This window comes from Coturnix japonica, chromosome 1, assembly GCF_001577835.2.
Source record: "Coturnix japonica isolate 7356 chromosome 1, Coturnix japonica 2.1, whole genome shotgun sequence".
NCBI lineage: Eukaryota > Metazoa > Chordata > Aves > Galliformes > Phasianidae > Coturnix > Coturnix japonica.
In genome coordinates, this window is record NC_029516.1 from 113,827,172 (window position 1) to 113,844,084 (window position 16,913).

Genomic DNA, 16,913 nt, shown 5'->3' on the forward strand with positions numbered 1-16,913 from the left:
TTTTTTTTTTTTTTTTTTTTTTTTTCCCAACATCATCAGAAAACTTCACCAGGCCCAGTCCTCAGCACAGTTTTCTAAATAGGTAAATGAGTTCCTATACTTTTCCCTTAGAACAGGTAATCCCTGTTTGCAACCTCCTGAGAAACTTCCTCAGGAGCAGATAGAACTTGATTTCCTCTTTTATCTATCTGTTCTTTCACAGACTGTATGTCATCAGTAACAAACAGAAACTTTGTGGCTGCTCAAATACTCCATCCAACAGAGAAGAATATTAGGCACCAGGGAATGGTAGGAGCAGAAGTAATACGTTACATTTAAGGTTAGGTCTGAGACTTGTACCCATGTCTGCCATTACTCACAGCAGTGGATTTAATGATGCTACTATTTTAGATTTCTCTGGTTTAAGAACTTATTACTGTAGATGCTGTTTCCTCTTTTGGTAGTCCCTAGTGTGGCTCAGATATTACTTTATGTTATTGATAGCAGGCGAGGTCATAGTCTCTGTGGAATATGGGACATTTCTGATGAAACTGATATCATTTACTGTCAAGCGTAATTTGAGAAAAGAAACCAAGTACCTCAAATGTTGTCTATTTATTAAAAAATAAAGAATAAAAAAAATCAAGCAATAATTCTTCAAAATAATGGAAAGAATAGAATTATCTTTGTGAAATCACAGACTTTTCAATTTCAAACTCTTTAAATTTTATCCAAGTTTTCTAGCCATCAGGGTTCTTTAAAAAGCCCCACTGTGAATTTTTCTGCTGTGAAACACAATAAAATAATGTTCTAAAGAAGAATGATATTAATCTATTTAAAAAAATTTAACACTTTATTAAAAATACATTTAATTACCTGTACAACTTTATCACAGCTGTCATTATCATACAGTGTGGTAGTCCATAATTAGTACTGTGTCTACAAGCGAAGTTTCTGCATCAAATCAAATATGGTATTAACAGCAGCTGCATGATGACTTTGAGTTCTTATTTTTCATTTTGCTGTAGACTTTCAGTACTCCTTAAGAGGCACTGTAGGTGTTGAAACCTCTCCATCTACTCTTTTTATCACTTTCCCATAAACCTAATGTTGACAAAAATAATCATTTTTAATTATTGCCTTTTCCCAGGAGAAGGTAATTATGATGATGATGAAATTTAGATACAAAACTGTCCAAATCTAAGTGTCCCCCAACACCACTTGACTTTCATTTGTTATTAGATCAGAAACTGAACCTAAATTTTAATGAAGTTCTGATATATTCAGTTAACATTTTGTAATTATGTATGCAAATTTTTCTATGTGTTCCAGATAGAATTGCAAATGATGAAGTAACAACAGGACTTCTTGTGATATTTCAGTAGAAAAATAGAAGAATGCTAAATTTCTCAAGAAAATCTGCACTTGTGAGATTTCGGTATTCTCTGTACATGCACAAAAAATTCAGAAAGATTTGATGAATTCTGTCTATTCATGTTGGGGTGAATGCAACCTAAAGAAAGAATCTTTGTAATTCTACCTACTTTAATGAAAACCCTTGTCATATTTTTTACTGCCAGGCACAAGAAAAAGAGAAGAAAAATGCAGAATTCATTGTATTATGGACTCTGGAATGTGACTAAGCTGCACTGTTTACTAGGTGTAGGAAGATACTGATGGATTAAATGTAAGAAGATATGGAAAGGTTGAGGAAGTAGGGAAAAAAGAAAATAATAAAACTTAGTTTGAAATTTAATTTTCAGGACACCTTGTGCAGAAAACCTGTGTTCTGGCTTAAATCTGTTATAAAATTATTAAAACCTTTTACTGCTTTAGCAGGTGCTGTTCACAATCTTAGCGATAATGAAGAAATAGAAAGAGATACAGAAGGGTACCACTGTCTGCCTTCTAAACAGTTCTCATTGGACAAGTGTTTAAATCCAATAACACAGTGATGGAAAAAAAGTTGCGAAATCTTTTTTTTTTTTTTTTTTTTTCCCATCATGTAAGTTGAATGGAAAAATTTAACATTTCCTGAAAGAACTTAGGTGTATAGTTCGCATTAATAGTGTATTTTATTACATGATCTGAGAATGAATAGCTACAATTTCTCAAGTCACAGAATGGGAAAAGCTGGAAAATTTAAGTCTACTATCAGATTTTTTGTCTTTGTATGGTACATCAACCTACTTACACAGAAGCAAAGAAGCATTTAATGAACCAAAGTTAATTTGGTGCATACAACTTTGTTAACCTTTTCTAAAATTTGACTGTACATCTTATCCAGAGAATAAATTAAGAAATTAGTGCATACTTTTCAAATACAGGAATGCTACATTCCTGAAAAGCTTTAATAGCCTGTGGTGGTACAATTTGCTCTTTAATGTACTAGCTCTCTTCCTATTTTGTCTATAAACCAGTCTACCTTCCATTTACTCCTTGTAACTCGGAATAACTAAAAATCCGTTATACTACCCTCTCTGCATTGACAGTACATAAATTAAGCCTCTGTAATGTTGAATCTCATATTAAAAATGATATAGCCCTTTCAAAGTGTCACTTATGTGCAATGCAAATTTATCCTGGGATATCAGAAATTCTGCAAATATTTTATGTTTAGAAATTAAGTAGTGTTCATTTGTTGACTCACAATTCAGACATTAATATCTGTTAATCAAATGTGGAATTTTTTAGGCATCTTTATACTTCATAATTCTCAGCTATCAGCCGGATGATCAGTGAATTTTTGTGATGAGAGATGCAGAACTACGTGGCACAGGACATTACATGAAACCAGTTCTGTTAAACAGTATATACTATTTACCTTCATTTTTTTCTCTTTGTGTTTATGTATTTCTATTTTAGATTTAGGAAATTAAAATTTAATCTACCTACTCTGGGCTTCCCTGATCAATTCAAATCTAGTACATATGAACCTAGGGCTCACAAAGAGGGAGAGACAGTTGTAGTTCATCTGCAATAGATAGATAGGTGTAACTTGTTACAGATTTCTGACACTATTAGTCTTCATTATTGTTTTTCCTTTTTAGTTTTCTGTTGTGAAAAAGTCAGCTTTTCTAAGCTTTTCTCAAGATATTGCCCAAGATTTCCTCTTATTGTCAGACCAAATACTAGAAAGTGTGCACTGCAAATATAAGGAATGTTTGCTTGAGGCAGCTTCTAATCATCATATACTTGAACTTCCTGTTAAAAGCAAGACTGAACACAACTCAGGATTGGATCATCCAGGACTTTGCTCAGCCAAATCCTGAAAATATCCTCCTGAAAATGGAGACTTCACAGTAACTTTGCAAGACTTGTTCTCATACCCTGCCCTCAAGATTTCTTTTACTACCAGTTATTTAAATATTAAGAAATTTTCTATTTTTTTCCATTTTCCATTCAAATTTTATTTTTCACTCTATATGTTATTCAGAGAAGTGTCATTCTTATATTAAAATTAAAGATGTAGGCAGCCAGGATCTCTTTCAGCAATACTGAAGCATTTTACTATCTTAACTACTTACATTAAACCAATGAAAATAGCAATAGCACAATGCCAGGACTCTTTGTGCATCCTTCCCATGGACCCAAGGGGTCATCTAGTTATCCATGCTCTGGACCATACATACTGAGAGGCTCCCAGGCAAGCCTTGTGTCTTTCCATCACTATGGATTTACTTGGCAGCTGTGGGTCTTTGGGCTGACTGTAGACACTGTCCCTAGCCCATCCCAGCTCTTTCTCAGGTGTTATGTGGTGGAGATTTGCTCAAGGAGGATATGACATTGGTGGCTTCTCAATGGCCATAGACTCCAGGCTTCTGCACCAGCAATTTGCCACCCTTGGCTCTTGTGCTAGCCATCACAGAATCCTGACATTTAGCTCATGTCTCGTGATAACAGACTAGTCATTTGTATGAATTTGAGAGCCAGTTTGATTTGATTACTTGACTTGACAGTTTTTCTATTTTCTGGTGCTTAATAGATAATTGTAAGCAAAAATCAAACTTAGTCATACCTGTGTTCCTGGAACATATTTTTCTATTCCTTTCACCTTCTTTGAAGGCTACTGTTTTTTGTCTTCCTCACTGTAGATCCTATCATAAGATCTTTACTTGACTTCTTATCCCTATGTCTGTCTTCAGTGAATCACACCTTTCAGTAGCCCTTTTAAAAGAACAATACGAAATCTTGCCGATTTGGTAACTTCCCTCTTTTGCATTGAATAAGGAAAGCTTATTGGAAAAGCAGGAATTTGAAAAACTAAAATACAGGTTTTAAAAAGATGGATTCTCTCCAAAAAGAAAAGGAGAACATTTGAGTGCTTGACTTCACAACTAAAAACTATAACTTTCACCTTTGTCTTCTGATTTTATAAATATATGAACAAATTTATTTTAGCACGAAATGGAAACTTGCAGCTGACCTTCATTTCCCTCATTCATTGGCTTGAATCTCCCCCAAGGGGTGACTTGATTGAAGTTTTCACATTATTTGCTGATGTTTTGAACTCCTTGTGGTAGTGCTGTGCAGTTAGATGAGCAGAGGCCAAGGGTAAATCAAAGAGAGTAGACGTTCACCTCAGAGGCACTTACATCACTACTATGTCTAAAAATAATCTGTCTGTGTTTGGAAAATTTCCTCCTCATTTAATGTAACAGCCAGAAGCTCTTTATTTTGGTTTTGTTTAGCTTTTAATTAAATTTCAAGTTCTTCAAAAGGAGTTATTTACTGCACTTATTATATGAATCATGAATACTTTCATTCACCTTCAAGTTCTTAATACATCTGTTCTCTGGACCTCATAAGACTGATTGTCTTGGTATTTGGAAAGAACCCTCGGGCAGTTTTAATTTATGCTCATTTATTTTTTTGTTCATGTTTTTTTCTTTTTCTTTTTTCCATACTTGATCTCACTCTGAGATATTAGACTCATCCCAGAGGTATGAGAAGCTATTATGAGGCTATTGGTTGATTCTGGTCAGCATAAATCATATTAGTTTTCATCAGAAATATTTCATAATTCTTTAGTAGCAGTATTGTTCTTGTGTTTTTCCCCAGGTGAGACATACCAGATTAATGCAAAATGTTAGCTAAGTGAGAGAAACAGGAATTTCTTGTTCACAATTAATTGTACTATTTAGGTGAAATATATCAGATTACCAGAAGTATAGATGATCCTCCTTTTCTCCGTTGACTGTAGGAGCCAATGGCATCACTCTGCACTATAAATGCTCATATCATGGACATCTAAATGTAGGCTAGAAGCAACCTAGCGGAGACAAGTCAATTAAAAATGGTTTGGAAACAATGGCTTCTGTCTGGGTGTTCTGTTTTGTTTCTGATTATGCTTGGAATGGGAGAAAATGTTTTATATTAACAATACTTAATGAAACACAAGAGAAGAGTTCTTAGCAGGTTACAAGCTGGTTAAACTGGAAAATTTTATCATTGGGTAGAATAATATTTGTCTGGAACAATTTGAGAGACAGTGAAATCAAAAGCAAATTTGATGCAAATAAGTTTCACATGGAAATAATATCTAAAAAAAAAAAAAGTGGGTGTCTCTAGGCACTGTTACACTGGTATAAGGAGAAACTGACTGGGAAAAAAGGTGGTCATCATATCATATTAGATATGATGCCAGAAGTTTTGTTAAACTTCATATGAGGAATACAGATCATTTTCTACATTCCTGAGTACAGTTTTTCTCACATAATTCTCATTAGAGTTCCTCAGGGAACAAAAAAACAAGTTGAGCAAATGAAAACACCTTGCAAGTGGAGACAGCATGAATTTTAAAACCTACTCAACATCCTACACCATTGTGGGAGGAGAAAAATTTCTCATTTTATCTCTCAGGAAACTAGGACATCCTATTTCTATTATGATCTTGAAGCTGTGGGTGGGTAGGAAATTAATCAGAATTTGGACAAATGTCTTAAACAGCCAGACTGACCTGAGGTGTCAGGCAGCCTTCTTGAGTGTCCAATGGCAGTTTGGTTTGTATTGCACTTTCTTTCTAGTCACTCATCCAAAACACTTGAGGGAGTGTAGGAAAATAGAGGGAGAGGTGAAGGAGTTATAAATTGGTTTCTGTTTCCCTGTTTGGGAATAAAAAGAGAGAATGATTTTTATCAGCCTTAGCTTAACAATTTTTGAAGTGGTGACCTAGCATCAGGTAGTGTATAAGGCAAAATTTGTAAAATAATAAGTGTAACAAGGACTTTGGGGGTGAAAGGACAGAAAAAGACTTTTAAATGTGAATGTTCTAATGAGTACCAGGAAAAAAAAATTAAAAAAAATAAAAAATATAAAAGACATTATCTCTTAGTCTGCCCAGCTGTAGATTTGAAAAGAGAGACAATTATTTTCTGTGTGTCTGTGAGTTTATAGTGACTTGTCACACACCGCAATATACGATGCCAAGATTCAGAGATATTTCATTGTACTTGAGTAAGGCAGTCATCTTCTATAGAGAATAAACCAATTTTTCACCTTCAAAGCCACTTTGCTAAAATTTGCTGCCTGAAGCCACCAGGTATCTCCTGAGAAATTATTTTGAGCAAACAATGGGAATGGACAAAATATCAACAAAAATAGAATCTGTAAAAGCACACTCTGCATGCTCCATCAAGTAAGTGTCCTTATAGCTAATAAAAGAACCCAGTCCTGAATTCCTCTGTCTCCAATTCCTTTCTAAGTTGCTTTTTGCTTTTGTGTGCTTCTTTTCCTTTCCCCGTGGTTGTTCCCTATGTGCAGCTGTTAAAGATATTTTTAGGTACAGACAGAGATTGCCTTTAGCACCAACTAAATGAGACTGTCACATAGGAAGGCTGTAAATGCACACAAATAATGAAGTAAAACCTAGGACTTCGGCTACCAACACCTGTTCCTAATATTCTCTCATGGCCCCTGGCATAAAAAGAAGCTGAAGATGAAACAGTACTTTCGATTCCATAAGGAGGTTGTTTTGTCTACGTAGTACTGTGTAAAAGGTGTGTCATGGGAATCATTGCAGGAGTACAGAAGAGACATAATGGGAATACTGGTCAGTGTACAAGCCACCGGCTAAAGCTTATAGAAAGTCATGCAACATCCTCCAAAGGGAAGTACTAGCATTCAGCCTGTTTAATGTTAAACTGTATATTGCCATAAGGAAGAACTGGGCACCTGGAGGAGAATGGAAATGACTTTACTCTTTCTGCTCCAGAAGATCAGTGCATGAGCTCACCTGTGGGCAGAGTAAGGCTCAGTAAGAAAATCCATAGAAGGCCAAGACCCTTGCAAGGATGTCTTGTTTGCTCAGGAGAAAAGGAAAGGCCAGTGAAGTATCAGAACTTTTAAGGACAAAAGAGACTGCAGGTACATTGTTCTTACAGGACTCCCTTTTCCCACCAGACAGTGGCTGTTGTGCCCTGCTGACCACTGAAAGCACTCGAGGACATTTCAGCAGCTCTGCCTTACTCCAGTCATTCCAGGTGCAGCTGCTTTTCCACTATTTCCACTCTTTTCACTCACAGCTATTCCATCCAGAGTTCTCACTCCTTAAAGGAATATGTTCATTTAGTCCTTGACTAACTCTACATTGCTTTTGTCTGTCAGATTTCTTCATCTGGGAGCAGTTATGCTGTTTAATAACTCTGTACATAAAACAGTGTATATACAACAGAAAAATAACTCTCCCTGTTCCACAGTCCGAAATAAAGAATCAAACCTACAGTTCTACATAACACAACCAGGCAGGTCCATTTGAATTACACTATTAATTTCCCTTTTGTTGTCATCGTTCAATATGCATTTCTAATTAGTTAAATATGCTATTTAATGCTGAGCATGTACATAAGCTCCAGTGATTAGTAGCACTCTATTCAGTATACACTATGTATCATTTAAGAGCAAATTTGCACATTTTCATCTACAAAATATCAGAGGAGGCTTTGTGTAGAGCTTTGCTAGAGTTTGTACAAACTACAGCATACTTCTCATTAGACTGGTTTCTGAACATTTATGAGTCACATTTTTGAAGGATCTGACATTATTTTCAGACCTTAGCACTTTTGTTTAGTGAGCGATTGAATGAGAGGAAAAGGCAATTATTATTCAGAGACCACCCCGAATTCATAATCTCAGTGAATATGGACCCGTCAAACAGAAAAGTCAGTGTCTTGACCTTCAGAAGAGTGAACTTTAGGCTGTTTAAGGAATTATTCAGTGTGATCCCCTGCGATGCTGTCTTTAGTGACAACTGGAATTGAATGGATCTGGCAACTACTAAAGATGCCTTTCTGAGTACATCTCCAACTCCCAGCATAAGAAATCAAGCAGAGCAGGCAAAAAGTTGGCATGGCTGAAAAAGTTCCTGCTGGTCAAACCAAGAAAGAAGAAAATTCACAGGCAGTGGAAACAGGTATGAGTCTGGTCTGATGACATTCAATGCCCTGTGAAGGAACCAACTGATGAGGTCGCCAAGACACCCTCCATCATATTTTAAAAAGCCATGTCTATCAGGGAAATTGCCTGGTTATTGGAACAAGGGAAACATTGCTCTCTTTTTTTAAGAAGGACAGATAGGAAGATCTGGGCAACTACAGGACAGTAATATTTGCTTCTATGTCTGAAATCATGGAGGAGATCCTTCTGGAAGTTATTTTAAGGCATATAAAAGATGAGGAAGTGATCCGTGTAAACAACAACAGGTTGATCATACCTAACCTATCTATCTGGTAGCCTTTTATGATGGAGAGATGGTGTCAAGTAGATAAGGGAAGAGAGACTGATGCAATCTACCAGGACTTCTGTGGCCTTTTTATATGGTCTGCACAACATTCTTATGTATATATTGAAGATATACAGATTTGAAAACCAAAGAAGTAGACTGATAAAGAATTGGTAATGGTCACAACCAGAGGGTTGTGTTTGATAGCATTATGCCTATGTGAAAGTCAGTCATGACTGATATCCTCCAGGGGTCTGTTTTGGGACTAGTGTTATTCAACAATGTAGACAGTGAGACTCTCAGCAAGATTTCAGTTGACACTAAGCTGAGTCATACAGTTGATACAATAGAAGGAAGGGATGACATCCAAAGGGAGCTGAGCAGTTTCAGAAAGTGAGCCCACATTACCCTACTGAAGTTGAGTAAGGTCAACTGCAAGGTATTGCACTTAGCAAGTCATAGAGAGCAGCACTTTGGAGGAGTTGGAGGCCCCATTAATGCACATGGAAAATAAAGATAAGGTGATTCATGGTTTCACCAAGGGCAAGTCATGCCTGACAAGCTTCTTGGTCTTTTATGATGAAGTCACAGCACAGTTGGATAAAGGAATAACAATCTACCTGGACTTGTGCAAGGCATTTGAATCTGTCCTTCAACAAATAATAGTAAAATAGATTTGGTGGATGGACCACCCACTAGATGAGGAATTGGCCGGACTGTTGCAATCAGAGTGTTGTGGTCAATGGCTCGATGTCCAAGTGGAGACCAGTGACAAGTGGCATTCCTCAGGGGTCAGTGCTGGGATCAGTGCTATTTAACATCTTTGTAATTGATATGAATGGAGGGATCAGGTGTGCCCTCAGCTAATTTGCAGATGACACCAAGCTGAGTGGTGTAGTTGACGTATTAGATGGAAGGGATGCTATCCAGAAGGATCTGGACAAGTTTGAGAGGTGGGCCCATGCTAAACTCATAAGTTTCAACAAGGCCATGTGCAAGGTTCTGCACCTGGGTTGGGGCAATCCCAAGTGCAAATACAGGCTGGGCAGAGAATGTCTTGAGAGCAGTTCTGTGGAGAAAGATTTGGGGGTGTTGGTTGATGGAAGACTTGAACTGTCAATGTGCATTTCCAGCCCAGATGACCAAACACATCCTGGGTTCCATCAAGAGAAATGTGACCACTGGGTTTGGGGAGCTGATTCTGTCCTTCTACTCTGCTCTCATGAGACCCCATCTGAAATGCTGTGTGCAGTGACCTTCAACACAAAAAGGACATCAGGCTGTTGGAGCAGGATCAGAGGAGAGCCACAAAGATGATCAGAGGGCTTTGAGCAACCTGGTGTAGAGGGAGGTGTTCTTGTCTATAGCGGGTGGATTGGAACTAGATGATCTTAAGGATCCCTTCCAGTTCAAAATTTACTATGATTCTGTGACCTGATGAATGAAGAGCTAGAGTGAGTGAGCAGTGTGTGTTCACAGCCCAAAAGGCTAACTGTATCCTGGGTTGCATAAAAAGAGGTAGTGCCCAGCACAGCACAAACACAGCAAGGAATATGATTGTCCCTCTGTTCTCTGTCCTTGTAAGTTTCCACCTGGAGTACTGCATTCAGGTCTGAGTCCTCCCACACAAAAAGGATGTGGAGATGTTAGAGGGGGTCCAGAGGAGGGCCATGAAGATGATGAGAGGGCTGGAGAACCTTTCCTGTGAGGAAAGGATAAGGAAGCTGAGATTGTTCAGCCCAGAGAAGAGAATGCACTGAAGAGACCTCATTGTGTCCTTAAGATATGTGAGGGGCACTTATAAGCAGGAAATAACAGCTCTTTACACAGTCTGATAGTGACAGGACAAGGGGGAATGGTTTTACCTAAAGAAGGGAGATTTAAATTAGATTAGCTCATTAAACTTCCTAATTGGCAGGGTGTCCCCTGAAAGAAGGACAGCGACGTCACAACTACAAGAGTTGAATGGGGAATTCAAGCTGTCTGTGGGCTACCACAGGTCAACAGTTCTCCAGTCCTGCTAGTTGACAGGTAGCACATGTCTGTATGTGATCTCAAGTAAGCAACAGCATGAGCAAGGATGTCTGTAACTTGTCTCCTTTGCAACAAAATCCTATCCTGCCAGACATCTTGCAGTGTTCTTCTGGACTTCTACACTGTAGAAAAAATAAATAAATAAAGCACACTTTCCAAACCCATAAATTCACAGCACGAAAAGAAGCCGTCACTTACAGTTGATTGAGTACTTCTTCAGAGAACAAAACTCTCTCTTCTGACATGCCTTGGTGAACAGCAAAATAGTTAACAGTCTTGACATTTATGGATTCCCAAGAACAAGTATACTTGTTGGACTGTACTGCTCATGCTGGTCCAAGTCAAACCCCCTCTATCAGCTTCTGCTTACAAGCTTACAGTATGTTTAAATGCAAAGGTTTTATAAAATTAAATGGAAAAGAATAAATGATTATCTTAAATACTTCTGGCAGAAACATTTTATACACATAAATTTGTATGCAGTGGTTTTCTGCTGTATAAACACAGGTAATGCTCTTGTTTTTATACTATTCCCAGAGATGAATTCTGTTCGATCAGAACTCTTCTTTAATCACATAAAAATATGAGATATCAAGATCCAGTGAGCTCATCTACAAAGACAATTGGAGAAATTCACATGTTTCATAATATTAAATGTCTGCTGGGACAAGTACAAAAGAAACAGGAATATGAAATGTAAATAATTTGTACTTAAACTGAAAAGCTTGATATCTGTGTACATGAGCAAAATAGAAATAAATGTCTTCCAGCCTCTCACATGAACGCGTACCCGTTCATTCTTTGCCTAAGAATTAATTCTTCCCCCAAATCTCAGAATCAATACTGTACTGCTCAGCATGAATCCAGTAATTCTATTCCCCCCCTTTAATTCCATTTTTCACGTTGTGTAGGGGATTCATTAACACCCTAAGGCTGGGAAACTGGTCTACACTCCATTCCTCTTTCTGTTCCCTGTATATAAGCATTTATTAGGGGTTCGAATAGCTGAGGATCTTTTCTGCAGCTGTCAAACAAATTGATGATGGAGGAAGGAGTGACACTGTCAGTGGTTTGTGGGATGGTTTGGCCCAGTTCTGTGACCATTGGGCAGAGGGATTTCACAAAATCTGCACCTCTGGAAAAGGGAAACAGGAGACTCCAAAATAATTAAAAAGGTGACCTTGCCAGGAGTTATATCATCTCTCTGACCACAAAGCCCCATGGGGAATGTAATTCTTCTTCTGTTCTGAACAGGTACCTGGACTGGAGCATTAACACTTTAACTCCCAGTGCACTACATGATGTTATGACGTGGAATACCAGTAACCAAAAATTATAAAACCATGACAGACATACTCTTGCTTTTTTTTTCTTTTTTTTTTTCCTTCTTTTTCTTTCTTTTTGTTTTTCTTTTCTTTTTCTTTTTCTTTTTCTTTTTCTTTTTCTTTTTCTTTTCAGGTCTTGCTGGTTATCCCATGCTTGTTCTTCTTCTTCTTTCTTCTCTATTTTTTCTTCTTTTTTCTTTTTCTTTTTCTCTTCTTTTTTCTTTTTCTATTTTCTTTTGGCTTTGCTATTACCTTATCCTTTTTGTTTTTCTATATCTTTTGCTTNCTTTTTCTTTTTCTTTTTCTTTTTCTTTTTCTTTTTCTTTTTCTTTTTCTTTTTCTTTTTCTTTTTCTTTTTCTTTTTCTTTTTCTTTTCTTTCCTCCTTTTTCCTGTCAGTGTTGTCAAGGGAAGAGAGAAAACTTAAGACAGAGTAAAAGGTGATTTCTTCAGATTACAGTACATATCTGCACAGTCTTCAAAAATGGGGATCACACTGTGTACTTCTATCCATTGCAGCTTTTTTAAAGGTGCTTATTTTCAAGTATGGCTATTCAGTAAACTGTTGTGTGCTTGCTAATATTTGAAAAAATCTGTGATGAAAGTTGAATCCTCTGTAACTGCATGGCTTGTGGTGATCATCAACTTCTGGGAAAAAATAAAAATAAAATTTAAAAAAAATGATGCCTGGTGATGTTTTTCTTCATAGCTTATTTGTGAGAGACAATTAAAGTCTAACATTTTAGTAAAAATAACATACACCAGAGCAGATACTGACACTGGTTGTAGCTGATGATCAAGTAGATATTCATTCTCTAGGTAATTCCTAAAAACTTCATGAGAGTTCAGTGGTGCAAGTGTCTTATTTTCCAAATGTAGTTTTGGAAACAAATATGTTTTAGATATAGAGAAGAAGTAAATTGGAGAGTATTAGTCTTATCTTGTACCCAATTTAAGAGAGAGAGTGGAAAACATCTAGAAAATGCCAGATTGGCACTGACTATATAGATCTGTTCTAACTTACGTAAGAGCATTCATGTGGCAATGTGGAATATTCAGAAATAAAACAACTTACATTTTCCATGCATATTTACAGGCAGGGTATTTGGAACATAAATAAAACTCTGAAGTGAGAAAGACTGAAATAGGGCTATCCACACAATACATGATACATGGAAAAAAATGTTATGCACTAGATTCCATCCTTAGGAAATATTCATAAATTTCTAGCAAGCCAGAAGCTTCCATAACACTTTTAGAGCCATCTTCTAAAACTGGTACTGTTTTCTGTGTCAGCGTTCTAACTGTACCAACTGTCACAATTCTAACTGTAAACTGGCCAAACCTGTCAGTGTCATTTAGCACCTGCCAGAGGATCCCCATGCCGCTGCTCTTTGCTAGGACCAGTAGTGTCGGGAAACTTCCTTTTCAATCCTATCTGAAAAGCAGAAAAAAATTATTTGAAACCAAGGCTTTTCCATTCCATCCCACTCCCTTCCTTTTTTCCCCTTCTTCACCTTCCTCTTTCCCTTCCCTTTCCCTCCCATCTCCTCTCCACTCACCACTTTCTGCTCAATAAATAGACACTTCTTTTATCTTAAATGATATTTGTGTTTATCTGATGAAGATTTACAGCTAAGGAGGTGAGAATCTAGTTGCCATAGACAAGACAATGCAGAGGAAAAAACAAGAGAAAGTCATAGAATCATAGAATCACTAAGGTTGAAAAAGACCACTAAGAACATTTAGTCCAACTGTCAACCACCACTCTAACTACTAACCACGTCCCTCAATACCACATTTACACAATTCTTGAATGTTTTCATGGACAGTGAATCCACCACCTCCCTGGGCAACCTGTTCCAATGTATCACCTCTCTTTCTGTGAAGACATTTTTCCTAATGTCCAACTTGAACCTCCCCAGGCACAACTTAAAGCCAGTACAATAAAGAAATAAAATGTACTCATAATATAAGCTATTTTTATAAATGAAATTGTGAGTACATTTATGAGATCAGAATGCACATCAATTTTCATATCTTCAAGAGATGTGATGTGCTTTCTTTAAAAGAACCATATATGTAGATGTGAATTGTTGAATGAACTTGCAAAAAAATGCACATATTTCTGAGCTTATATTTCATCACAAGAGTTTGCACTGAAAAATAAAGGAATTAATTCAATTTTGTATTTCCAATTAAAAAAGACAATAACCTACTAAAGGATTGAACAAACCTGTCGGTCAGTTGCTTCTAAGTTTAATTTAATTGTTACTCCATGGAATCTTTAAATTGACTTAGGCAGAATCTTTCACTTGTCTACAATTTTTTAATTTTTTAATTTTTTAATTTTTTTTATTATTATGAAATATATAATATATTGTACACAAGTACCTTAGTATAAATAACTACCTTGGTATTTATTTGACTTTGTTGTCAGTAATTTTAATTTCCTTAACTCATTTAACTCCATTACATAAAAGCACTGAAAGCTACATATGTGAATCTAAGTTATGCAGAATATAATTATATTAATAATTCTCTCATGATTCTTACAGGCTTTTCCTTCAAATAAGGTTTTGAAAGTAAAAGTTTGTTTATTTTGCATGTTTCCTTAAACTAAAATTTGGTAGTTTTTATAACTGTAACCCTGAATCTTGTAGTAATAAAAGTTTTTGTGGTGCTCTTCTGACACTTTTCTCAAGGATAAAAAATGTGCCAAAGCTTTAGTGAAGAGATGTGTGTGTAGACATATCCGTATGTTCTTTATATTCTGAAACATCTCACTTGAATTTTGCGATTCACCTTATCTATGAGACCTATAGTTAAGTGTTAGCATATGGATATGTGTGCAGGTAGTGTTCTCATCATTCCTTCTGCTTGGAGCTGGGACCTGGCAGAAGGAGAATGGACCAGCTGAATGAATTGTTGCTTGGATACTGTCACACTCAGGGTTTTGGATATTATAATCTTGGACTCTTATCTTTGAGAAATCAAGCACACTGACATCAGATGGGATGCAACTGACCAGGAGGAGAAAGAATATATTGTGCACCAAACTCTCTGGGCTCATCATCAGAGTTTTAATCTGAATTTGGTAGCAGAAGGGGATGTAGAGCTGAGTGACAGAGGTGATAGGGAACGCTGTCACTTTTGGAAGCAGCAAGGGAAAACCTCAGATTTGTTTCAGAGGAATCTGGAAGGGCTTCTCTGAGAACGTAACACATATGATAGCCCTGCTGAAGTGCTTCTATACCAATGCATACAGTATGAAACATAAGCAGGAGAAGACGCAAACTGCAGTAGAGGTAAAAAACTATGACCTAATTGCTAGCACAGAAATTTGGTGGGATAAATCACACAGCTGGAATACAACAGCTGAGGACTGAAAGCATTTTAAAAGAGACAGGCAGGGCAGGAGGAGTGACAGAGTAAGCCCTCTATGATAAGAGGTGGATAGGTTGCAAAGAGCTGCCTCTAAGAAACAGCCATCACTGGTTGAGAGCTTGTGGGTTAAAATTAGGGAGTAGACCAATAAATGACATCTGGTAGTTGGAGTCTAATACCACAAGAGGATCTAGGGGAGCCTGGTAACAAGACCTTCTTTCTTCAGCTACAAGAGGTGTTGCTCAGGCAGGCTTTCATCCCTGTGGGTGATTTCAGTCACCTGGGTGTCTGCTAGGAAAGCTTCATGGTGAGCTGCAAACAGTTCAGGAGACTCCTGGTGTTCACTGTGGATATTTTCCTAGTCCACATATTGGACAAACCAACAAGAGGTGAAGTGTTACTGTATCTATTGCTCATCAATGAAGAGGAAATCATTAAAAGGGGTTAAAATTGGAGGTGGTCTGGGCTGTAGAAACCATGCCTCAATTGAGGTCATGATCTTGAGGAATATGGTTCTGTCAAACAGCAAAGTCAGTGACTTGAACTTCAGAAGAGTGAATTTTTGTCTTTTGAAGGAATCATTTAATGAGATCCCCTGGGATACTATCCTTAGGGACAAAGGAATTGAACAGAGTTGGCAACTATTTAAGGATGCCTTTCTGAGAGCAAAAGGATTCTCCATCTTTCAGTGTCACAATCAAGCAGAGGAGGAACAAAACTGGAATGGCTCAAAAAGGACCTGCTGATCAAACTGAGAGAGAAGGAAATTTGCAGGCAGTGGAAACAGGCATGCGTGTCCTGGGAAGAATACAGGGATGCTATCTGGACACACAGAAGTGGGATTGGGAAAGCCAAGGCACAGATGGAACTGAACTTGGTGAGCAATATGAAACATAACAAGTAGAGATTGTAGAAGTACATTGGTCAGAAGAGAAAGGCCAAGAAGAGAATACCCTTCTGATAAATGAGACTGGAAAAGTGGTTTCAACAAACAGGGAGAAGGCTGAGGTACTCAGCAAGATCTTTGCCTCAGTCTTCACTGGCAGTCAGGGTACCATCACCTCTCACATCCCTGAACCTCTATGTGGGAGCTGGGGTAGTAAAATGTCTTCCACTGTAAGCAAAGAGCAAGTTCGTTATCACCTGATAATACTGAATGTGTGCAATTCTATGGGACCCGATGACATGCAATGCCCTGAAGGAACTGGCTGATGTGGTGCCAAGCCACTCTCCATCATATCTGAAGAAGTCACATATGTCAGGCAGAGTCCCTGGTCATGGGTAAAAAGGAAACACCACACCCATTTTTAAGAAGGGTAGAAAGGAAGATCCAGGAAACTAACCATAGCTCTATTTATAAAGATTTGGAAAAGTTCTAATTGTTTTCCAAGACTGATAACTTAAGAATATATATGATATGAGCTAACATGACTGAACAAAGAATAAGATGTGAGAAAATTCCATGCCCACC

At 37.4% G+C, this 16,913-nt stretch overlaps 1 protein-coding gene and 1 long non-coding RNA gene across 8 annotated transcripts in view; one reads left to right on the top strand and one right to left on the bottom strand.

Moving 5' to 3' along the window:
* The window catches only part of LOC107306151 (rho GTPase-activating protein 32-like), a 670,538-nt gene that overhangs the window by 206,411 nt on the left and 447,214 nt on the right, over window positions 1-16,913 (bottom strand). The gene's annotated exons all lie outside the window — the stretch shown is intronic.
* The window catches only part of LOC116652501, a 659,218-nt gene that overhangs the window by 203,134 nt on the left and 439,171 nt on the right, over window positions 1-16,913 (top strand). The window lies entirely within an intron of this gene.